This window comes from Eptesicus fuscus, chromosome 6 (assembly GCF_027574615.1).
Source record: "Eptesicus fuscus isolate TK198812 chromosome 6, DD_ASM_mEF_20220401, whole genome shotgun sequence".
Taxonomy (NCBI): Eukaryota; Metazoa; Chordata; class Mammalia; order Chiroptera; family Vespertilionidae; genus Eptesicus; species Eptesicus fuscus.
Genome location: NC_072478.1, coordinates 22,076,611 through 22,101,310, shown reverse-complemented (window position 1 = coordinate 22,101,310; position 24,700 = coordinate 22,076,611). Strand labels below are relative to the sequence as shown.

Here is a 24,700-nt window from a genome sequence, read left to right as displayed (position 1 = left end):
GTTTGTATGCACAAAAATTTCCATGCAGTTTATATCTTTTTTTAAAAAAATATATATATATATTTTTAAAAAAATACATTTTATTGATTTTTTTACAGAGAGGAAGGGAGAGGGATAGAGAGTTAGAAACATCGATGAGAGAGAAACATCGATCAGCTGCCTCCTGCACACTCCCCACCGGGGATGTGCCCGCAACCAAGGTACATGCCCTTGACCAGAATCGAACCTGGGACCCTTGAGTCCGCAGGCCGACGCTCTATCCACTGAGCCAAACCGGTCAGGGCTAAAAATATATATTTTTTAATTGATTTTTTTACAGAGAGGAAGGGAGAGGGATAAGGAGCTAGAAACATCGAAGAGAGAGAAACATCCACCAGCTGCCTCCTGCACACCCCCTACGAGGGATGTGCCCGCAACCAATGTACATGCCCTTGACCGGAATCGAACCTGGGACCTTTCAGTCCGCAGACCGCTGCTTTATCCACTGAGCCAAACCGGTTTCGGCCATGCAGTTTATATCTTAATAGAAAAGCATAGAGACTGTGTAAATGTTTATTAAGAGAATATCCAAAATACTTATTAATAAATCTATATAATACATGATACAGCCATTTGTAGTAAACCAATAGGTCTAATCCAGTTTTACTCCTGGGTTAGAGCATCAGCCCTTGGGCCGAGGGTGGAGGGTTCTAATCCACCTAAGAGTACACACCTGGGTAGCAGGGTTGATCTTTGGCCACTGTTGGTGGCAACCAATTAAGGTGTCTTATATTGATTCTCTCTCTCTCTCTCTCTCTCTCTCTCTCTCTCTCTCTCTCTCTCCCTCCCTTCTACTTTCTCTTAACAAAAAATAAATGGAAAAAATATAGCCTTGGGTGAGGATTAACATCAACAACAAAAAAGTAATCTAATATTCCGTACATTTGCCTTTTACCTAATTACTGACAAATTTGATATTACTCAACCATCTTACTCTTTTCCTTCCCTTTGACCTCATTAGATAATATTCCTTTACTTCCTACTTTATTGACATTGATCTAACTATTTTATTCCACTATTCTATTAACCTGTTAGTTGCAATCGTGTACAAACCTTTGTGTAATTACATTAATGATTAAATCATGTATCCTTTATTTAACATACTATTCTACAGTTAATTACTTTTCCTACCACCCCAAATCTAAAACCTTAGAACTCTTTCAAGTCTATTTTTAAGCTTCCTGACTTTTGCATTACTGTTGTCATGCATTTTAATTATACATCTTCATGAGAGATTTCAAGAATTGTTTCATAGAACTAAATTGATTTTTACTTACTTATAAATTCTCTTTTCCTTCCCTCTTCATTTCTTTCTGCATTTCTGGTTATTAACCTGGGATTATTTTCCTTTGGACTTAATAACTCACTTGCATATTTTTTTCTAATTAAAGGTGGCTAACAAATGTTGCACTTTAAGTGTTCCTTAAGACATCTTTATTTTGGGCAATATTGTTTTTGGATATAGAATTCTGATTTGATGTGAGAGTTCTTTTAACATTTACAAAATGGTGCTCTGTTGATGTCTATCTTATTTATGTTTAGACCATATTCTTGCTTATTTGGTCTTTGTCTTCTCCAATGCCTTTAAAATATACATATTTCTTTATTGATTTCAGAGAGAAAGGGAGAGGGAGAGAGAGAAACATCAATGATGAGAGAGAATCATTAATCAGCTGCCTCCTGCATGCCGCTCCCTACTGGGGATGGAGTCAGCAACCCGGGGATGTGCCCTTGACCAGAATCAAACCTGGGACCCTTCAGTTCTGAAGGCCGACACTCTATCCATTGAGCCAAACCAGCTAGGGCTCCAATATATTTTACATTCACTTTAGGTTCTTTTCAGCCATTTAACATATATATATATATATATATATATATATATATATATATGTATATATACATATTTACATTCAATATTAGTTTATAATAGTTTCAGGTATATTACATAGTGGTTAGACATTTATATAATTTAAGAAGTGATCCCCTCAATAAGTCTAGTATCCACCTGGCACCATACATAGTTATTACAATATTATTGGCTCTATTTACTATGCTGTACATTATAACTATGACCACTTAATAGCTACTAATTTGCATTTCTTAACTTATTCTCCTTTTTAAGCAATCCCCCTCATAACTAGCAGCCATCAGTTTGTATTCTGTATCTATGAGTCTGTTTCCATTGTTATTTTTTAAATATATTTTTATTGATTTCAGAGAGGACAGGAGAGGGAGGGAGAGTTAGAAACATCAATGGTGAGAGAATATCATTGATCAGCTGGCTGCCTCCTGCATGCCCCACACTGGGGATCGAGCCCACAACCTGGGTATGTCCCCTGACCAGGAATGGAACCGTGACCTTCTGGTTCATAGGTCAATGCTCAACCACTGAGCCACACCAACTGGGCAAGTTGTTGTTGTTCATTTATGTTGTCCTCTATAGTCCACATATCATGGAAAACATGTGGTATTTGTCTTTCTCTATCTGCCTTATTTCACTGAGCATAAGACCATTCAGCTCCCTGGGAATTCTCACTTATGCACAGACTGGGTGTGGCTTAGCTGCCCTGGGAACAGCAGCCAGCAGGCATTTAAACTGCTGTAGGGAAGGCAGGGCTGGGTGGGTGGGTGTGAGGAGATTAACCAAAGGACTCCTATGCAGATGTGTATAACCCAGGGACACAGACCATAGTGTGGTGAACCCGGGGCAGGTGCAGGGTGGGGGTTAGAAGTGCTCAATGATAGGAAAAAGGGGACATCTGTAATACTTCCAACAATCAAGATTGAAAACCCCCAAAATGCTGCAGAAAGTCACGCCACAGGATAACAGAACAAATTACCCGCAATGCAGTGTGATCACCTGTCAGTCATTCCTGGAATATTGTTTTCCAGCAGGGACTCTTGGGTTTAAATATGTAGACCACGTGTGCTCAAACTTTTTAAACAGTCTACTAATTCCCCAAACTGCCATCTTCTAGTAATTTGCCAAAATGACTAACACAAAGGGCAAGAGGAGAGGCACCGGCTGTATGTTCTCCAGGCCTTTTAGAAAACATGGAGTTGTTCCTTTGGCCACATACATGCGAATCTACAAGGAAGGTGATATTGTGGACATCAAGGGAATGGGCGCTGTTCAAAAAGGAATGCCCACAAGTGTTACCATGGGCAACACTGGATGAGTCGACAGTGTCACCCAGCGTATGGCGGGCATTGTTGTAAACAAACAAGTTAAAGGCAAGATTCTTGCCAAGAGAATTAACGTACTACTGAGCACATGAACTTTGTGGACCAGAAAGTTTGTCCTTTAAATCTGAACATGTAATACATAACTTCAAAATGCAGTGGGTATATAATTTTAAAGCTTGCCTTTAACATTCATGTAAAACTTTTTTCGTACTCGTTCAATAGAAACTTATCTGGCCACTGGGTAAAGCTAGAAATAAAACTACTGGTCTACGATGTGTTAAGTATTCTAAGAGCCAAGTTAGCTTCCTGAAATGTGTGAAGGAAAATGATCAGAGAAAGAGGGAAGCCAAAGAGAAAGGTACCTGGGTTCAACTGAAGCAGCAACCTGCTCCACCTGGAGAAGCACAGTTTATGAGAACCAACGGGAATGAGCCTGAGCTGCTGGAACCCATTCCCCATAAATTCATGGCATAAGTGTAAACAAACAAACCACTGCACTGTTAAGAAAAAGAAAGAAGTGTAGCAATATATTGGGTTATGTCATTAATAGACACCATCTGCATAACAATACCGCCACCAAAATGGCAAAAGGGAATAGAACTTGATGAGGAGGAAATGCTGAGATGTCCTAAATTAAATCAGAGTGGCTGCAAAGTGAGAAAGAAAGACAGAACTGCTAGCCTGTTAATAGTTGCAAGCCCTTCAACAAACACTAACAGACCAGAAACCGGCAGGCTCCTGCTCCAATCCTTATTTTTTAAAATTTATTTTTTGAGCCTTACCTGAAGATATTTTTCCATTGATTTTTAGAGAGCGTGGAAGAGAGAGGGAAAGACTGAGAGAAACATCGATGTGAGAGAGAAACATCGATTGGTTGCTTCCTGCCATGCACTCAGACCAGAGCCTGGGCAGGAGGGAGCCTGCAACTGAGGTATGTGCCCTTGACCGGAATCGAACCTGGGACCCTTTGGTCTGCAGGCCGGTGCTCTATCCACTGAGCCAAACTGGCTAGGGCTCCTGCTCCAATTCTTGATGATTGATTGCTGACAGCTTTAGGACCTCATTCCTCCTCCCTCCTCTTGCGCCCACATCTGTACACGGTGGTAAGAAAGCCTTAGTGTGCCCTCTTGTGGTAGCAAATGATTGAATCCTCGCAAGCTCCTGCCCTTGTGTGTGAAGTCGCACACTAGCTCCCCCGGTAACCTCCTAACACAACATGCCCATGCACCATGTTTTCTCCCACAGGCCACTTAATGCCCTTCTGAGAAGCTGCCCTGCTCTATGCAGACACCTCCATTGTGACAGTGACAAAGCCTTTCATGCCCTGCGGGTGGTGTGTGCTGCCATCAGCTGAGGGTTGAGCTATTGTTCCTTTACTCCCCTGGGAGCTTGGAGGCAGCCCCTAGAGAGGCTGGTCAGGAAACACTTCCTCCTGGTTGGAGAATGGATGTCATATGTTCCTTTGGAGGAAATCACTACTGCAGCCTTTACATATGTCATAATCACGAGCAAGTTCGTTATCACACCATTGTGGACGTCTGGACATCAACACACTCCCTTGCAATCTAAGCTCTGGCCCTTGCTCTGTGTCAGCAGGGCCCCGGATAGACTGCTATGGTTGTGCTGGAAAGAGCTCTTCTGGCCTATTATTACCTCAGCGTGTGTGCCTGTGTGTGCCCAGAAGCAGCCGGAGGCCCATGAGTGTAGGGGTTGGTGGAGTACGTTGCTATGCCTTCTGTGGACGAAAGGGGCCACATGCTGACCTGACAAGCTCATGGGAGGCCTGCATGGCAGTCTTGCAAACTCAGAGACCTAAAGTAACCACAAAGGATGGTCTGAAATGAAACTTTAACTAAACACAGTTATGGTGGGTAGTTATGTCCTAGGCCAGTATCTTTACTGACAAGGTCAACCTTTACCTTAACTGAGCCTATCTGTCTTTTTGCATCTATGATCACATACCCTGGAAATGTCTGGGTAACTTGTAACTTCCTTTTTCTGGAGCCCCTGGGGCACACCAAATGTGGTGGGCACCAGGACAGATACCACAAATTCCTTCATTATCATGTTAATTGTTCCTGCACCCACCTAAGTATGTCATTTCACTTTTTATCCAATTCCAGGGGTTCCCCTCCACCCCTGCTTTGCTTTATCCCATCTCCTTAATCTATCACCAATGAATTTCATGTAACCCACCTATGTCCCTCCTTTGATGGCAATGTATAAATACAAATGTAACCCGCCATTCTCTGGAGCATTATCTCAATTCATTGAGGTTCTGCTTCTAGACGTATGTTGATAGTTTGGCTCAAATAAACTCACAAAAATTCTTTATAGGTTTCAATGGTTTTTTTACGTTAACACTTCTTCCTTTTCTCTGAGCTTTAAGTTCCCAATAAACTTCTAACCCTTCAAATCAGACAAAGAGAAAAGAAGGGCTGAATCTGCGGTTAATATTTCATCAGATAAGAGCAGTGCTTCTCCCCAAGAATATTTCCATTCAGCCAGCTGCATACAGTTCCTTCTCATTTTCTGGAGAAATTTAGAACAACATGGCAAACTAAGTCTGCAACCCGGGTGTGTGCCCTGACGGGGAATTGAACTGTGACCTCCTGGTTCATAGGTCAATGCTCAACCACGAAGTCACGCTGGCTGGGCGAGTTTGTTTCTTTTTAACTCATTCAGAAATAACCAACGTTAGAACAGCCTACTTTCAATCCTATATTACCAAAACCATACAATTTCTTTCCAATTTAATTAGAATTCTTAACTCTTAGACACGTTGATCTTTTTAGTGACAAGGAAGTAAGTAACATTCTTCAGATTGGCAAATACATTTTATAATTTCCAGAAACAGCTTCTTTCATTGGCAAATACATTCACATTTTCAAGAGACATATTTCAAATGAAATTCAAGATATATATATATTTAAAATATATATTTTATTGATTTTTTTACAGAAAGGAATGGAGAGGGATAGAGAGTTAGAAACATCAATGAGAGAGAAACATCGATCAGCTGCCTCCTGCACACCTCCTACTGAGGATGTGCCTGCAATCAAGGTACATGCCCTTGACTGGAATCGAATCTGGAACCTTTCAGTTCACAGGCCGACGCTCTAGCCACTGAGCCAAACCGGTTAGGGCGAAATTCAAGATATATTTATTAACAGATCCAAATCCATCTTCTAGCTTCTTTGCAATGAAACACCAAAAGTAGTAGGAAAACTCAGATCAATATACACTGAGTGGCCAGATTATTATGATCTCTGAACGCATAATAATCTGGTCACTCAGTATATATATATTTATATTATTTTAGAGGCCCGGTGCATGAATTAGTGCATGGGTGGGGTCCGGCCAGCCTGGTCAGGGGGAGGGGACATGGGTGGTTGGCCAGCCTGCCTGCTGGCCGAACTCCTGGTTGAGGGGACAATTTGCATATTAGCCTTTTTTTTTTTTTAACATAAACAGTAAAAGTTTATTTACTAGACTGTTTGCATAACATTTTGTTTCCATTATACACATGATGTGAGATCTTTATTAAAGAAAAAAAATTTGATCATATGTGTTTGATGAAAATTATATAGTATTTTAAACTGTTTTTTTTTTGGGGGGGCATTTAAATAAGTTTTAAGCAAATTTTGTACATGAAAGCCAGTACTATTGAGTTCTACATACTCAAACTGCCCAAATACCAGCTGTTCAAACAACACCCAAACAAACAACTTGTCATTCATACTTTAGTGATGCTGGTTGATAAATTTTTATATATTCTAATTTTATCACAATATTTGGTCCTAAAGATTTTGATATCTGCTGCTATGGCTACTAAATGGATGTATTAAAATTATTATAGTGCCATTAGACTGATGTAATTTTAATTTATTTTATTTTATTAATTATTTTTTTTAATTTCTTTATTGATTAAAGTGTCACATATTTGTCCTCATCCCCCCATTTCCATCCCACACCCCTCCCCACGGATGCCCCCACCCCCTGTTGAACTCCTATTCGGATAGACTCATATGCATGCACACAAGTCCTTTGGTTGATCTTTCCCCCCTCCTCCCAACCTCCCCTATCCTCCTTCTGAGGCCCGATAGTCCGATCGATGCCTCCTTGTTTCTGGTTCTGTTCTTGTTCCTCAGTCTATGTTGTTCATCATTTCCCCTAGATGAGCGAGATCATATGTCACTAGAGATATACTTATAAGAACTGAATGTGAGACGAGCAATAATAGTTATGCTGACAGGCAAATGAATCAGTCTGTAGTGAGTTTCTTTCTGGACCAACAGTTCTTTTCAGACCCAATTTCAATGTCCACCAGTTCCTTATGTGTACATGTCAGCACTGACCCCTCAGCTCTGGATGGTGGACAAATGGTGGTAACGGAGGTCTGACTCCCTCTGGTTTGGTCTCGGCCGGACCCAGGGGCACGGCTTCACCCGGACTAAGGGGAACGTGGCCTCACCCAGACCCAAGGGGCGCGTGGCCTCACCTGGGACCGGGACCCAGCCTCACCCGGATGGATCCAGGGGCACACGGCCTCACCCGGACCCAGGATCCGGCTTCACCCGTACCCAGGGGCACAAGGCCTCACCCAGACCCAGGGGCGCATGGCCTCTCCCAGACCCAGGGGCCCGTGGCCTCACCTGGGCCTAAGTGCGCGAGGCCTCACCCGGATCCAGGGACACATGGCCTCACCTGGACCCGGGGGCACGTGGCCTCTCCCAGAAGACTGATGTAATTTTAAACACTGATTTGAAAATCTTTCCTCATGGGGGAATAGCCTTTTATTATATAGGATATACACTGAGTGGCCAAATTATTATGCATTCAGAGATCATAATAATCTGGCCACTCAGTGTATATTTCAGTACCCTGCTATTTCAAAATATCTAGATAATCAATAATGTTTATCATTTAACCCAGCAAGGAGGCTGGAAAAGAGTGGAGGAGATATCAGACTTGGACTGCTTTCTGGTCAGTTAAGTGACCAGTTTCTCTCTCTGTCTCTCTCACATCCCACCCAGAGCTCGGGGGCTGCGCTGATTCCCTCACTGTTCCTGGAACCACAGCAACCTCTAGGCCTTGAGGAAGAAGATTTAGAGCAGTGGCTCCCTACTTGTTTTTTGCCATGCCCCCGTAAAATCCTGATGCCCCCCCCCCCCCCGTGACATATACTTCTTATTATTCAAAAAGTGAATTCCTATTCACGTGGAGGAAGCCTAAAAGGCCATCAACTCCGTCTAAACAAGCTTCCAAAGAACATGGCATCCATGGAAGAGAAAAATAAAAGAACGAAAGGACAGTTGAAGAACTGAGGAAGAAATCACTAATAAATTGTTAAAAAAATAATAATAACATGAAGTGATATGAACAAAGCAAATAAAGTTTCAAAACATATAATAGAGAACTGAAACGTATAAATATGTCACAATATATATTTATAGACTGTATATGAGAACCCTAGAACCATAAGAAATGCAAAAATTTCACTGTTAAGAACTCATTCTCCAATTGCCCCCTTTAAAAGCCATCTTCAGATGAATTTACCTGTGGGGCACGTGGCCCAGGTTGGGAACCGCTGATTTAGAGGTTTTAAAAGATTCATTTCCTCATATTTTTCTTATTGAATTTTACTATCTGGGAGAGGAGTGAGACCTTTTCCCTCTCTTTAAACCATCAGTCTAGATCTTCCTGAGTAGCATTCTTACGATGTAACAATATGCAAGCTTGCACATAAGAGATCTTATCCCATTTACCAGAACTCTGGCAAAACAACCCCAATTGCAAAACAGCACAGTAGTTCCAAGAACTATTTAGGGGTCATTGCTCTTCAGACCCCAAAACGTGTATCGGCCAAGCTGTGTTACAATAGAAAAATCATCTCTTTCTTAGTCATTGCCGCCTAGCTGCAGGTGGACCAATTAGTCAAAATACGACCCAGGCTCTCCAAGTTTCGACTGCCTGCCACCATGGAAACCAAACTTGTGAGACAGATGCTGGTGAAAGAGGAAAGAGGTTTATTCGAGTGACTGCATCTTGAGGAGATGGGGCACTCCTATTCAAAGACCATTTTATCATCTCAGTGCAGGCAGGGGTTTTTACAGGAAGGGAGAGGGAAGGCGGAGCAAAGAGATCCGGAGGAGGGGCGGTGGGTGTGCAGGCAGTGTCCTTGCTGGTCCTGATATGGACTGTTAATGTCAGCATCCTGGAGCTGGTCAGTGCTAGCCAAATTCCTGCAGTTGGGCACTCTGTGTCAATCAAAGTCGTGGTGAAGGCCATTTCTTCTCCAAGCAGGAACCGGAACTGCTGATGTCTGCAATATGCTTACAAGGAAACTGTCAGTATGTGGGTTCCTTTGATCAGTTTGTTGGTACATTTTATTCTAATTCCATTTCATGGTTAGTCAGAGTAGTATAAAGTTGTTATTCCCTGTTACAATTAGGGATATTATGATCATTTGTATTTCAAATATAAATTTAAGACAAGTTTAATTAAACTATAATGCAAAAGCTGATTTGAATGAAATTTCCTTCCAGTGTAAAAATGTACACTCAAGCCCTAACCAGTTTGGCTCAGTGGATAGAGTGTTGGCCTGGGGACTGAAGGGTCCCAGGTTTGATTTCAGTCAAGGGCATGTACTTTGGTTGCGGGCACATCCCCAGTAGGGGGTGTGCAGGAGGCGCAGCTGATCGATGTTTCTCTCTCATTGATGTTTCTAACTTTCTTTCTTTTTTTTTTTTAAAAGTTGTTTTTTATTGATTTTTTTTTTTCTTGATTTTTTACAGAGAGGAAGAGAGAGGGATAGAGAGTTAGAAACATCGATGAGAGAGAAACATCGACCAGCTGCCTCCTGCACACCCCCTACTGGGGATGTGCCCGCAACCAAGGTACATGCCCTTGACCGGAATCGAACCTGGGACCTTTGAGTCCGCAGACCGACGCTCTATCCACTGAGCCAAACCGGTTTCGGCTTTTATTGATTTTTTTACAGAGAGGAAAGGAGAGGGATAGAGAGTTAGAAACATCGATGAGAGAGAAACATTGATCAGCTGCCTCCTGCACACTCCCTACTGGGTATGTGCCCGCAACCAAGGTAATGCCCTTGACCGGAATCGAACCTGAGACCCTTGAGTCTGCAGGCCAACACTCTATCCACTGAGCCAAACCAGTTAGGGCATCAATGTTTCTAACTTTCTATCCCTCTCTCTTTCTCTCTGTAAAAAACAATAAAATATATTTTTAAAAATGTACACTCAAGAATATAATGAACACATCTGACACCCTGTAGTTAGACTGAGAAGAGTCTTTGTTCCTAGGCTGGGGAAGGGGAGGAGGGGTTTGAATTTCTCATCAGAGGCAAATACTCTGGGATTCTTTCTTTTAAGGACCAATGGAGTGGGGTTGGGGAAGAGATGGGTGGAAAGCTCAATGATTGAAAGTATCAAAGGTCAAATTGTGCACCTGAGACCTGTATAATTTTGTTAACCAGTGTCACTCCTATTACTTCAATAAAAAGGGGAGGAAGTTTAAATAAAAACCATAAATAAGTAAATAAAAATTATGGAAAAGAAATAAAAATTAATCCAGACTCTTTTAAAGACAGTGCCTCACTTTTCAGTGTCTGTGTTTCTAAACAAAGGTCACAACACAACAGTTCCATGAGTGGCCTCACAGCCTCACTCCAAGCCCTTGACCCCTAGAGGACTTAAGACACATTTGTTCCAATAAGACCTGGCCTGGGGGGGGAGGGGGGGTTGATGACAAATATGTGATACCTTAATCAATAAAGTAATTAAAAAAAAAAAAAAAAAAGACCTGGCCTGACCCTCTTGTCTGTTCTGCTCGGCCTGCAACAGGTGCCCTCGAGTTCACAAAGACCTGGGTGACAACTTAGGAAGTCCCAAGCCAGGAAAAAGTTGAATTTGTTTAAAAGCACTGGGTGCCCAACAGGGGAGCTGGTTTCCCAGAAGCCTGTCTTTGCCCCCAGCTGTCACTCAGGAACGTGAACTGTCCAATCAGGGGCGTCGCTGGGGCAGGTGGGCGGGGCAACGCACCCGGAAGTCGTGGACCTCCCTAGTATCCTCAGGTGTGCAGAGGGGCTCGGTAGCTCGCCTGCCAAAGTGTTCGGTGGGGGTGCGGCAACCTCTGTTCCCCGTGATCTGCACCGGAGGTGGCAGTTGTAGGCCGGAGTCGGGGAGACCCAGGGCACCTAGAAATGGTGAGTGTGCGCGCGGGTGCGGAGACGCGGGGGGGCTTGTTGGCAGCGGCGATTTCGGGACCGGACTTTCCCGGTTCACCTGGGGAGTCTGCGGATTCCAGGCCCTTAGGGGCGCCGCTCGGACCTCGGTCCCCTCTGGCTCGTTACGTGGGGCCTGGGGCAGCTGCCGGTCCCCCGGGCGACCTGTTCCGTCACTGCCAGCGGTGACTTCGGTCCAGGAGTCTGTCTGGGCGGCTCTGCGCCCCCAGCACCCTTTCCCCCTGCAGTGACCATGGGGAGTCATCAGGGGACAGTCGTGACTCGGTCTGCAGGGTTTGTCTGAGGGGAGGGGGGTGTCCCCAGTTTTTCCTCCTCCCCCAAGGGGACAGGTTTTCTCCCGAGTTTTCCAAAGGTGTGGGAAGCAGGGTCTCAGATCCAGGACTCTGAGCCCCTAGCCTGCCTCTTTCTGGGACTTGCAACAAGTCCCCAAATTTCCAGTTCCCTCTTGGAATTCCGGAGCCAACTTTCTCTCCTCTGGTCACCGCATCGTTATCAACTATTTGTCCCCTGTGATGCATTTCAAATAGACCCAATATTTTTATGGTTTATTCTTTTCCCACAGAGTCATTGCTGTTTTTTTGTTTGTTTATATTTGTGAGTGTGGCTATTTTATAAGAGGAAAAGCAAGAATAACCACCTGGAACTTCTTTCTGTGAAATCCCGGGCCTCTCCCTCTGGATCTTTCCAGGGCACATACATCCTTTGGGAATGCCCGTGGGAGGAGTTTGCTGTTTGGAAATTTTCCTGGGTGAGCTCTGCTGTCAGCAAGGACCCTCCCTGGATTTCTCACCTTGAAAATAACTTGAAAGACCATAAAATACAAAAGTGCAAAAAGAAATGGGTGAATTTTAGAAAAAAATTCTGTGATTACATTTTATTTTTGTTTCTTTCACTCTTTCTCCTGCTGGGCATGTGCAGTAAATGGGTGAGGTCTGGTGTTTACTTTTGTGGGTTTTCCAATCAAATTGCATGGTTTAGACTTGCAGAGCAGATGTGTTCAAGTATGATTAGTTATTTAAAAACCAGTCCCTTTTTCTAGAAATATAAGTAACTGACATCTTTTTTCTGAAATGAATAGATATTTGGGGTTTTTTAGTTGAACTAGGAAAAGACCCTTACAGTTTTCTTCTGTTCTTTCCATATAAATGCTGTATTTAAGTGATTTTGCTGGATCATTCAAACTCTGGGTTTGTGTCATTTAGGAACCTTTACACTGAGAGAAGTTACAGCCCTGGAAAGCGGGGGAGGGTTCCTAGAATGGAGTTGGGAGTCGGGATACCCTTTCCGAGGTGTGCTTGTGGTCTCTAAGGCCAGGCCATTTTTAGATCTTATATATGAGCTTTCCATTCACAGTGCAGTTGACCTCAAGTCTAATTTATGCATATTGAGAAAGTCTGTGTAGAAGTTGGGGTTCCAGCTTCTAGACAGAAGGTTTATGAATCAGGGGTGCATGTGGTCAGAACTTAAACTGAATCTGGCCGAGTTTCCTCAGTGTGAGAATGGAAGGCTGGGGAGGAAGTGCCTCCATGCTTCCAGGAGAGGGAAGAGGATGTGTGGAGCTCCCAGAGTTCAGTTCTGGGTCTGCTCAGGTGTCCCTCCCATCCATGCTTAGGGCCTGACCCACTCCCGGGTTCTGTCTCAGTCAGACCTGTCTACACCCCATGTTTGTTTGCAGTTATGTTCACCTTACTGAATGTGGCTTTCCTTTGGAACTGTCTTGATTCCATAATCTGTTTTTTCTCTTGTTGGATTTTTCTCTTCAATGAATATGGCAGCCCTTTGACTCTAGTTTCCATTAACACTTGGGCTTTTAATATTTAAGGTGATGGAGAGATACCGTGTAATGCAAGATAATTGTGGAACCAAGTTGAATTTTGTCTCCACTCAGGCCAGAGAACTTAAAGATGTCAGATGAATGATTTCAAGTTCTCAGGTGCTTTTTCCAAATTTAGGTCAGTTTTGTATGGACCTTTCCCTAAAGTACTTTGACATGTAAAAGGCTGTACTATTCCTAAGGTAAATTAACTGCTGTTTTAATAAATGTGAAGGAAAAAGAAAATAATTTTAATTTTTATACATTTGAGAAACACATTAAAGCATGTGTAAGCCTATGTAAATACTTGAAACTTATAGTACATTTCAGAGCTTAATTGCTAACACTTAATGTATTATATTGACTAATTTCTTTTGTATGTCCTTATTATGAAAGTAGAGGCCCAACTGCCCTCCCCTGCTGGCCATCTTGTGGCAGCCATCTTGTGTCCACATGGGGGCAGGATCTTTGACCACATGGGGGCAGCCATCTTGTGTGTTGGAGTGACAGTCAATTTGCATATCACTCCTTTATTAGATACTAGAGGCCCGTTGCACGAAGATTTGTGTAATAGACCTTCCTTCACCTGGCTGCCGGCACCAGTTTTCCTCCGGCACTGGGGACCCAGGCCTTGGCTCTGGCCACCACTGATCGGAGCGGCAGAAGGCGCTCGCGAGTCCTGCCGCCCATGCCTCCCGCCGTCCCGATCGGTCCCCCCTCAGTGGTGGCTGATCAGGCTGGCGGAAGGCGTGGGGGCCGGGATTCACGTGATGGGGGGCAGGGCAGTGCGTGGGGGCCGCCATCTTTGCTGGGTTAATTTGCATATCACTCCTGATTGGCTGTGGGCATAGCGAAGGTACAGTCAATTAGCATATTATGCTTTTATTAGGTAGGAAGATACTAGAGGCCCAGTGCATGAAATTCGTGCAGGGGGTTCCCCTCAGTCCAGCCTGCACCCTCTCCAATCCGGACCCCTCGGGGGATGTCTGACTGCCGGTGTAGGCGATGATTGGCCCTCTCACAATCCAGGACTGCTGGCTCCTAATTGCTCACCTGCCTGCCTGGTCGCCCACTAACTGCCCCCCCGCCAGCCTGATCGCCCCTAACTGCCCCCCCTGCCAGCCTGGTCACCCCTTACTGCCCCCCTGCTGGCCTGGTCACCCCTAACTTCCCCCCTCTGCCGGCCTAGTTGCCCCTCACTACCCCCGCTTCCAGCCTAATTGCTCCCAACTGTCCCCCCTGCTGGCCTGGTCGCCCCCAACTGCACCCTCCCCCTGCCAGCCTGGTCACCCCTAACTGCCCCTCCCCCCCCCCCCCCGCTGGCTTGGTCACCCTTACTGCCCCTGCTGCCGGCCTGGTCGCCCCCAACTGCCCCCCCACCCCCTGCTGGCCTGGTCACCCCACACAGCCTGCTGTTAAATCGTTTGGTCACCCCTTACTAACCCCCCTGCCGGCCTGGTCATAAGCAGCCATTTGTGAGGGCATGAGGGTTAATTTGCATATTACCTCTTTATTATATAGGATAGAGAAAACTGTCATAATGCTTTTTGTCCTTTTATTTGGAAAGGGATTTATAAATTTTTATGTTCTGCATTCTTATATAATTTAGTGTTTAAATCTTGGAGTGGTTTGTTATATTGAAAATATTAAGTTAAATTTAAAAAGCAGTATTTTGTTAATAATAATAATTGATCATAGGTAAATGTGGTATGTATAAATTTCTCTATTTAAAATAAATGATGCATAGGAAGGTGGAAAAATTTTTAAAAATATATTTTATTGATTTTTTACAGAGAGGAAGGGAGAGGGAGAGAGTTAGAAACATCGATGAGAGAGAAACATCAATCAGCTGCCTCCTGCATACCCCCTACTGGGGATGTGCCCACAACCAAGGAACATGCCCTTGACTGGAATCGAACCTGGGACCCTTGAGGCCGACGCTCTATCCACTGAGCCAAACCAGTCAGGGCAGGAAAAATTTTAAGTTACTGTTAACAGGTAGTCATCAGGGATGAACTGTAATGAGTCTGTCTTCATTTTTTCTTAGTTTTTTTTTTTTATATACACCAGTTTTTTAAGCTGTTTTAAGTTTACTGAAAAATTGATCAGAGTACAGAGAGTTCCTACATCAGCCCTGTGCTACCATAGAGTTTGCACTATTTTTCCCATGTTGAATTACTGTGGTACAGTTGTGATAATTGCTTAACCAATATTCATGCATTAAAATGCATAGTTTACATTACCATTGACTCTTGTTGTTATGGGATCTATGGTTTTGAGCAAACATAAAATAATGTGTATTCATAATTTTTATATCATATACTGTAGTTTTATTTACCAGAAATCTTCTGTGTTCCACCTATTTGATCATTTCTCCCTCCAACCCCTAAATCCTTTAAACCCAGAGGCCTTTTCTTTTTTTTTTTTTTTTTACATATATTTTATTGATTTTTTACAGAGAGGAAGAGAGAGGGATAGAGAGCTAGAAACATCGATCAACTGCCTCCTGCACACCCCCTACTGGGGATGTGCCCGCAACCAAGGTACATGCCCTTGACCGGAATCGAACCAGGGACCCTTGAGTCCGCAGGCCGATGCTCTATCCACTGAGCCAAACCGGTTTTGGCCAGAGGCCTTTTTCATTGGCTCATGTTTTTTTTTGTGTGTGTGTGTCCCTGATTGTCATATACTCAGAATTATACAGTGTGTAGCCTTGTGAGATTGGCTTTTTTTCACTTAGCAAAGTGCTTTTGAGTTTTTCCATGTGTTTTCATGGCATAATACCCCATTTCATTGCATGGACTTACCAGTTGTCTGTTTGTCTCTTGAAGGACATCTTGCTGAACTCTAACTTCTGCCAATTATGAACAAAATGTCTACAAATATGTACAGGTTTTTGTGGGAACATTAGGTTTCAATTCGTTAGGTCTATAACAAGGAGGGTGATTGCTGGATCTTCCTAATCGTAGTACAAGTATATTTTGCATTAAGAGAAAGTTCCTGTGTCCACTGTAGACATGCCCAATTCCATTCCCACCAGCAATGAATTAGGATTATTTCCAGCTTTACATCTCCACCAGTATATGGTGTTCAAGTATTTAGAATTTGAGTCATTTAATAAGCGTGTAGTGAGTGACACCACGTTATTGATTTATTTGTACCTAGATTTTCTTGTGTTATCTTGTAGGACTTTATTACTTTTGCATTTTACATATAGATCTATGATGTGTTTTGAATGAATTTTTGTTAAAAGTGTAAGACCTGTGTCTAATTTATTTTCTGTGTGTGGATTTACTGGTATATGTAGATACTCATGATTTCCAGCATTATTTGTTTAAAAGAATCCCCCCCCCCCCACCCATTGAATTGTCTTTCTTGTTTTGTCAAAGATCAGTTGAGTATATTTGTTTGGGTCTATTGACTTGTGTAGCCCTCAGTTACTCTTTTATTAATTCCAGGAGTTATCTCTGTTGTTGGCTCTTTCTGGTGTTTCACATAGACAATCATGTCATAAGGAAGAAATGTGATTAATTTAGCTACAGGTTTTGAGGATGTTCTGTCTCAAAAAGTGGAAGTTTCCTTCTGTTGCTAGCTTGTTATCATAAGCAAATGTTCAATTTTATCAAATCTTATTTTTAAAAAATATATTTTTATTGACCAGAAAGGGAGAGGAAGAGAGAGAGAGAAATATCAATGATGAGAATCATTCATCAGCTGCTTCCTGCATGCCCCCCAATGTGGGTTGAGCATGTGCCCTTAACCGGAATCAAACCCAGGACCCTCAGTCTGCAGGCCGAAGCTCTGTCCACTGAGCCAAACCAGCTAGGGCTCAGATCCTTTTTAAAAAAAATTTAGTTTCCCCTCCTTTACTTTCTGACATTAATAATTTCTGTCTTCCCACTTTTCTTAGTTATCTAGTCTACCTGTTTATCAATTTTACTAATGTCATCAAAGAAGCAGCTTTAAAATTTTTTTCTTCATTGATTTTTCACATATTCTTTTATTCTGTTTACATTGGGTTTAATTAGCTCATCTTTTTATTGTTTTCTGAAGTAGATGCTTACAGTATTGGTTACAGAACTTTCAGTTTTTAATATATTTGTTCAATTGCATAAATTTCACTGTAAGCACTACTTTTGCTGTATCTCACAAAATAGTATAGGTTGTGTTTTTACTTTATTTAGTTAAAAAATAATTTTTAATTGCCTGGCTGGTGTGGCTCAGTTGGAGCATCATCCATACACCAAAAGGCAGCAGGTTCGACTCCTGGTCAGGACACACACCCAGGTTTTGGGTTTGATCTCCAGTTGGGGTGTGTGCTGGAGGAACCAATTGATTTTTTTCCCCAAAAAAATCTTTATTTAGAGTATTACGGATGTCCTCCTTTTTCCCTCCCTTCTTTTCTCTAAAATACAATTTTAAAAATTTAATTAAAATTAAAAATAACTTTAAATTTTCTTGACTTCTCTTTTGATCTTGTTTATTATTTAGAAGTGTGTTGTTGAATCTCCATGTATTGGGGATTTTCTAACTATCTTTCTGTTATAGATTTCTACACTAATTACTGTGTGGTCTAAGCATATTTTGTATGATTTTAGTTCTTTGAAATGTTTAAGGTATGCTCTATGTCTCAGGGTGTGTTCTGTCTTGGTGAATGTGTATTCTGCTGTTGTTGCATGAAGTATTCCATAGGTTAAAATTAAATCCAGTTGTTTCATAGTGCTGCTCTGTTCCACTCTGTCATTCCTGATGTTCTCCCTACTGGAATTTATAATGAATGATAAGGGGTTGTTGAATGCTCCAGCCACAGTTGTGGACTCATGTATTTCTCCACATTCTATGCTCTTGCCTTAGGTTATGTAGTTTGACTTGTGTTGTTAGGCATACAAACCTAAAAGATTGCTATGCCCTCATGGAGACATTATGTAATGTTCCTCTTTATCTCTGAGTTTTCCTTGGTTTGAAATATTTATTATCTATAATTCATATGTCTGTCTATTGATTTCTGTTGGCATTTTCTTCCTCCCTTTACCTTTCATCCATCTGTGTCTTCATATTTAAAGTGTTTCTTATGGACAACATGACAGTGTGGTTTTTAAAAATCTGATATTTCTGTATCATTCAATTGTATTGAGACCATTGATGATTAAAGTGGTTACTGGTGCATTTGGATTAATATTTACCAGATCTTTTACTGTTTTCTATTTGTTGCTTTGTTCTTTGTTACTTTTTGTTTTCAACATTTTTCTACCTTCTTTGGTTTTAACTGAGGATTTTACCAAATTGTGTTTTTTTCCTTCTTTCTCAGCATATCATTCACACATTTAACAAAAAGGAACTCTTTTAGTGGTTTTCCTTGAGTTTTGAGTACATATTTGCAATTAACCCATATCTGTCAAATTACACTGTACCACTTCACTGCTTGTGCAAGTACCTCCTACCACAGTATTCCCAGTTCCCCCGTCAATATCCCTTGTCACAGTGTCATTTATTTTCATTACCCATGAGCTTATAATACCAAACACATTATTGCTAATATTTTTTAAACAAAGCACCATGTGTTATATGACAAGAAAAAAAATTACCTTCATTTCTTTTTTTTTCTAACCCTACACCTTCATTATTTATATTCTTTCTGATGAACTTTTGAACATTTAATATAAAGTAGCTGTACTAATGACAAATTCCCTCAATTTTTGTGTTTTTTAATCCTCACCCGAGGATGTTTTTCCATTGATTTTTAGAGTTAGTGGAGGAGAGAGAGGGAAGGACAGAGAGAAATATCAATGTGAGAGAAACACATCGATTGGTTGCCTACTGCATGAACCCCAACCAGGGCCCGGGCTGGGGAGGAGCCGGCAACCTAGGTACATGCCCTTGACTGGAATCAAACCCGGGACCCTTGGGTCTTCAGGTTGACACTCTATCCACTGAGCCAAATTGGCTAGGGCAAATTCCCTCAATTTTTGTCTTAGAAATTCCTTATTTATTTTTTTATGAAAGATCATTTTCCGTGATACATAATTCTACAGATGTTATTTTTTATTTCAAAATGTTTGATATTTTACTACAATCTGGTCTTTTTTGCACAGTTTCTGAAAACAAGTTGAATTTAATTTATCTTTGTTTTTCTATACCTAAGGTCTGTTTTACCCTCTGGCCTCTTTCAATATGTTCTCTTTTTCTTTAATTTTTGTCTAATTTGAATACAATACACTTTTGCATGCATTTTTGGTATTTTTCATGTTTAGTGATTTAGAACTTTCTTGATCTACAGTGTGTTATCTGTCATTAATTTTAGAAAAGCCTGGTGATCATTACTTTAATTGGGTTTTTTTTTCTGTCTTTCCTTTTTTCAGGTATTTTAATCCTCATGTTAATGAAGATGTTTTAGTTTTTATGGATATTGTGTTCTGTCATTTTTGTTTTCTATTGTCTTTTCATTGGATTCCCGTGAAATGGATTTTTTTAGTTTAGGCCTTGTTAAGAACAGAATACTTGGGGCATATATCAAGATACCATCTGTTCTATTTCTGTCAAATCACAGGTGTTCAAGGTGGTATGAACAGAGAATACATTTCTGATCATCAAGTCATGTCATAGATGAGATACCTGACTTTGGAGATACCATTTTCCCTGTAACCTCAAAGGTCTTCTGGGTCTAAGAAGAGTAGATTATTTCACGTGTTGTTTTTTTCTTTTTGATGAGATTGAGACTGGCAGCTCTGAAGTTCCTTAAGTGTCACACCAGAAGGTGGCAGGGCAGTGTCTAGAGTGACTTGTCAGGAAGATTTTCCTCCTGAAATGGGAGAACGGAAATTATGTGTTCTTTTAGAAGGAAGTAGTGTTGAATCTTTGATGTGTTCTATAATCATGGCCAAATTCACCATCAGACCATATGGACTTCAATGAACTCCCTTGAATCTGCAGCTCTTAACCTGTTCCTCAAGGGCAGTGAGGCCCATGGTGCCCTGTTAGGGTTTGACTGGGAATAGCTCGCCTGGCCAATTAAAATTTGGTTGGAAGCAAATCTGAGCACACATGTACAGAGATTTATGGAGTAACTTGTTAGGCCTCCTTCTTGTGCCTGACCTTTAAGTTCCAAATAACTCTCCAAGCCCCATTAAACTGAACAGAGAGAAGGAAGCACTGAGTCTGTGATAAATACTAGACAAGTTACAACAATGCTTCTCCACAGCATATTTACACTGAGCCAGCCCCTGATTAGGGTAAAGGCCTGGAGGATTGTAGGCAACATGGTCAATTGGTTTTGTTGTAAGTAATTTTCACAGACCTCCTGGACTCTCATATTTGGTAATGGGATGAGAAGGAAAAGCTTTCAATTTTTCACTATGTTTTATTAATTAAAACTCCATGCAGGTTTAACCCTCTGCCTTGTGGATTGCTGTGAATAGTGGGTAATAATGAAATAGATGAAATAATTATTTTTGCAAATTTTAATTCTTAAAATGATAATATATATTTCACCTGTATGACATTCCTGTTATTACCCAAGATGGTCAAGACCCTGTTGTTACAGAAAAATAAGATGTATTGTAACTACAGTAAGAATGTGTAAGTAATATCCAGGTGTTCAAGGTGGTATGAACAGAGAATACATTTCTGATCATCAAGTCATAGATGAGATGTTTGTAGATGAGAGAATCGTACGTTACCTTCCTATAAATGGAGTCTAGGTGTCCAGTGCTATCAGTTTCACACATCCTACTCTCCCTGTATTTGGAGTGTTTTAGGATTCAGTGGTCTATGAGGATGTGGCTGTGAAGTTCACTCTGGAGGAGTGGGTCTAACTGGATCCTTCACAGAAGAAACTCTACAGAGATGTGATGAGGGAAACCTTCAGGAACCTGGCCTCCATAGGTAAGGATGACAACTTACCTTCACCTCGTTAATTAGAGGACAAGTGTTTCTTGGTCACCAATATTGTTCTAAGATCTGTAATGTAGAGATGGATGATGGTGGTAAATAATCTAGGCATGGGCATAGCTCATCATGGATCTAGAATGTAATCATTTTAAAAAACCATTTTAATTCTTTGGAAACAATTTTCTGGGTCTGCATTTTAGGTAAAAGATGGGAAGAACATGACATTGAAGACCAATACAAAAACCAGAAGAGAAAATTAAGGTGAGTCACACTCACAATAGAAAGCAGTGTCTTATGTGAGAATTCTAGTGTGTTACGAAATTTAAAAAAATAGCAAACAAAGCAAATAAACCCTGCTTCAAATATATTTCTTCTTAGAAAAAATTTTAAAAATACTCTCTTTGATGTAATATACATGCTCAAGTGTTTGCAAAATATTCACTTAAAAACAGTATTAATAAATTCTATATATAAATATCACAGTCTGATAATTGCAAGGGTGAAGTTTTCTTGGAGAGTATTACATAATTTATTTTCAGACAAGGCAGAATACCTATGTTTTACCTATAAATCAGAATAAATATCATGAATATACTATCATTAATAAAGAAATAATTAATTTTGTGCTTCTCATTTTTTTACAGAAATCCAATGGTAGAGAAACTCTCTGAAAGTAAAGAGGTTAGTCGATATGGAGAAAACTTCAGCCTCATTTCAAATCTCAAACTGAACAAAAAAACCACCAGAGTGAAACAACACGAATGCAGTGTATGTGGAAAAGTCTTCGTATGTCGGTCATTGCTTAGTAAGCACTACAGATGTCACACTGGACAAAAAACATATGAATTTCAAAAAGATGCAGAGAAGCCATATAAGTGTAAAGAATGTGATAAAGCCTTTAGTTATCTAAACTGGTTGGAAAAACATGAAAGAACCCACAATGGAGGGAATCCTTATGAATGTAAAATATATGGTAAAGTCTTCAGGTCTTCCAGAAATGTTAAAGTACATAGAGTAACTCACACTGGAGAGAAGCCCTACGAATGTAAAATATGCAGTATAGCATTTAGGTATCTCAGTAATCTTCGAAGACATGGAAGAACTCACACTGGAGAGAAATCCTATGAATGTAAAATATGTGCTAAAGTCTACAGAGACCACTGGTCTTTTCAAATACATGAAAGAGTTCATACTGGAGAGAAGCCCTATGAATGTGAGAAATGTGGTAAAGCCTACATATCTTACAGGTCCTTAAAGAGACACAAAAGTTCTCACACTACGGAGAAATCGCATAAATGTAAAATTTGTAGTACAGCATTTTGGTATCCGAGTGAACTTCAAATACATGGAAGAACTCACACTGGAGAGAAACCCTATGAATGTAAAATATGTAGCATAGCATTTAGGTATCTTGGTGATCTTCGAATACATGGAAGAACTCACACTGGAGAGAAACCCTATAAATGTAAAATATGTAGCAAAGCATTTACTTATTCCAGTTCACTTCCAAAAGATAAAAAAGTACATACTGGAGAGAAACTCTATGACATAAAAAGGCAGTAAAGCCGACAAACATCACTGTTCCCTAAAAGCCCAGGAAAGTGCTCGCACTGGAGAGAAGCCCTATGAATGTAAACAGTGTGCTAATCTACAGATATCACTGTTCCTGAAAAACTCACGAAAGCACACCACAGAGAAGTCCCATAAATATAAAATACGTAGTGAAGCATTTAGGTATCTCAGTTATCTTCGAAGATAGGAAACAACTTACCCTGGAAAGAAATGATTTGAATATAAAGAGTGTGGCATAGCCTACAGATATCAAAGTTTCTTATCAAGACACAAAAGGACTCGTACTGGAGAGAAACCCTGTGAATATATGCAATGTGATAAAGCCTATACAGATCCAAGTTTCTTACAAAGGCACCAAAGAGCTCATACTGGAGAGAGACCCTGTGACTGGAAACAATGTGGAAAAGTCTACAAAGATCCCAGTTTGTTTCAAAGACCCGAAAGAGCTCATACTAGACTAGAGAGAAACTCTGAGAATATAAGAAAGGTGGAAAGCCTTTATTGAGACCACACAACCTTTTGAAGACATGTGACAGTGCACACTGAAGAAAAATTACAGAAATGTGCAGAATTTGGGAAAGGCCTCAGTTATATTAGATTCTATCAAAAGCATGAAAGGACTCACACTAGATTAATATTCTTGAATGTATACAGTATACATTGAATTGGTCCACATTCTTACATGTGAAAACTCCCACACAAAAATAAACATGCTAACGTGAGAAAGCTTGATACAAATTAATTTATGTATAATGTGCCAGAAAACTTTCAACGTAAGTTATAATTAATGTGCAAATATATTGTGTTTATTGAACCTCTTTTTATAGTGTGTCACTGGACTGTGAATTTCTACTAATTACTTTCAGAAATGTATCACATGAGATAATGAGTTTTCTTTAAACAATAATACATAAAATTGAATGATATAATGTTTTAAAAAATTTCTTAATTTAAACCTTTAAATAAAACATATTTTTTGGAGTGGTAAGCACACAATACAATTTATAGATGATATATGTAGAACAGTGTACCTGCAACCCATATAATTTTATTAACCACTGTCATCCCAATAAATTCAATTTTAAAAAAGCTGTGGTATATTTACACAATGGAATATTACTCAGCCATAAAAAAGAAAGAAATCTTATTCTTTGACAGCATGGATGGACCTTGAGAGTATTATAAGTGAAATAAGCCAGTCAGAGAAAGATAAGTATCACATGATTTCACTTACATGTGGAATCTAATGAACAATGTAAACTAACAAAGTGGATGGAGACAGACTCATGGATATAAAGAGCACACTGATGGGGGTTGGAGAGGAAGTTGTTGAGGGCTGGGTGAGAAGGGTGAAGGGATTAAGCAAAGAGAAAAAGACTCATGAACACAGAAAACAGTATGGTGATTGGCAGAAGGAAGGGGGATAGGGGAGGTAGAAGAGGGTAAATGAGGGGTTAATGGTGATGGAAGGAGACTTGGGGTGGTAAACACAAAAATACAATATACAGATGATATATTGTAGAAATGTGTATTTTAAACCTGTATAATTTTATTAATGTCCCTCCAATAAATTTGATAAATTAACTTTTTTTAGAGCATTGGCTATTTATTATTTATTTATTTTAATCCACACCTGAGCATATGTTTTTATTGATTTTTAGAGAGAGAGAGAGAGAGAGACAGAGAGAGAGAGACATTGATGTGAGAAACACCAATTGGTTGCCTCCCGTATGCATCCTAGGTATGTGCCCTGACCAGGAATGAAACCTGCATCCTTTTGGTGTATAGCACCATGCTCCAGCCGACCTAGCCACTGACCAGGGCTAAATAAATATATTTAAAAATAATTTTCTCTTGATTTTGAAGCCTGTTAGATCCATGGATGAATTAAAGTGTATTTTTTTTATATATTTAATTACGTTAAATTTATTTAA

At 40.6% G+C, this 24,700-nt stretch overlaps 1 long non-coding RNA gene and 1 pseudogene across 1 annotated transcript; both read left to right on the top strand.

The window, feature by feature from the left end:
- Positions 1-3,026: 3,026 nt before the first annotated feature.
- LOC129149288 (60S ribosomal protein L21-like) lies at positions 3,027-3,699 on the top strand (annotated as a pseudogene).
- A 7,624-nt stretch (positions 3,700-11,323) lies between these two features.
- LOC103304710 (uncharacterized) lies at positions 11,324-21,440 on the top strand. The gene is made up of 3 exons (XR_008556224.1): positions 11,324-11,455; positions 21,062-21,188; positions 21,395-21,440. It is a non-coding gene; the product is annotated as an uncharacterized LOC103304710 (long non-coding RNA).
- The last annotated feature ends 3,260 nt before the right edge of the window (positions 21,441-24,700 follow it).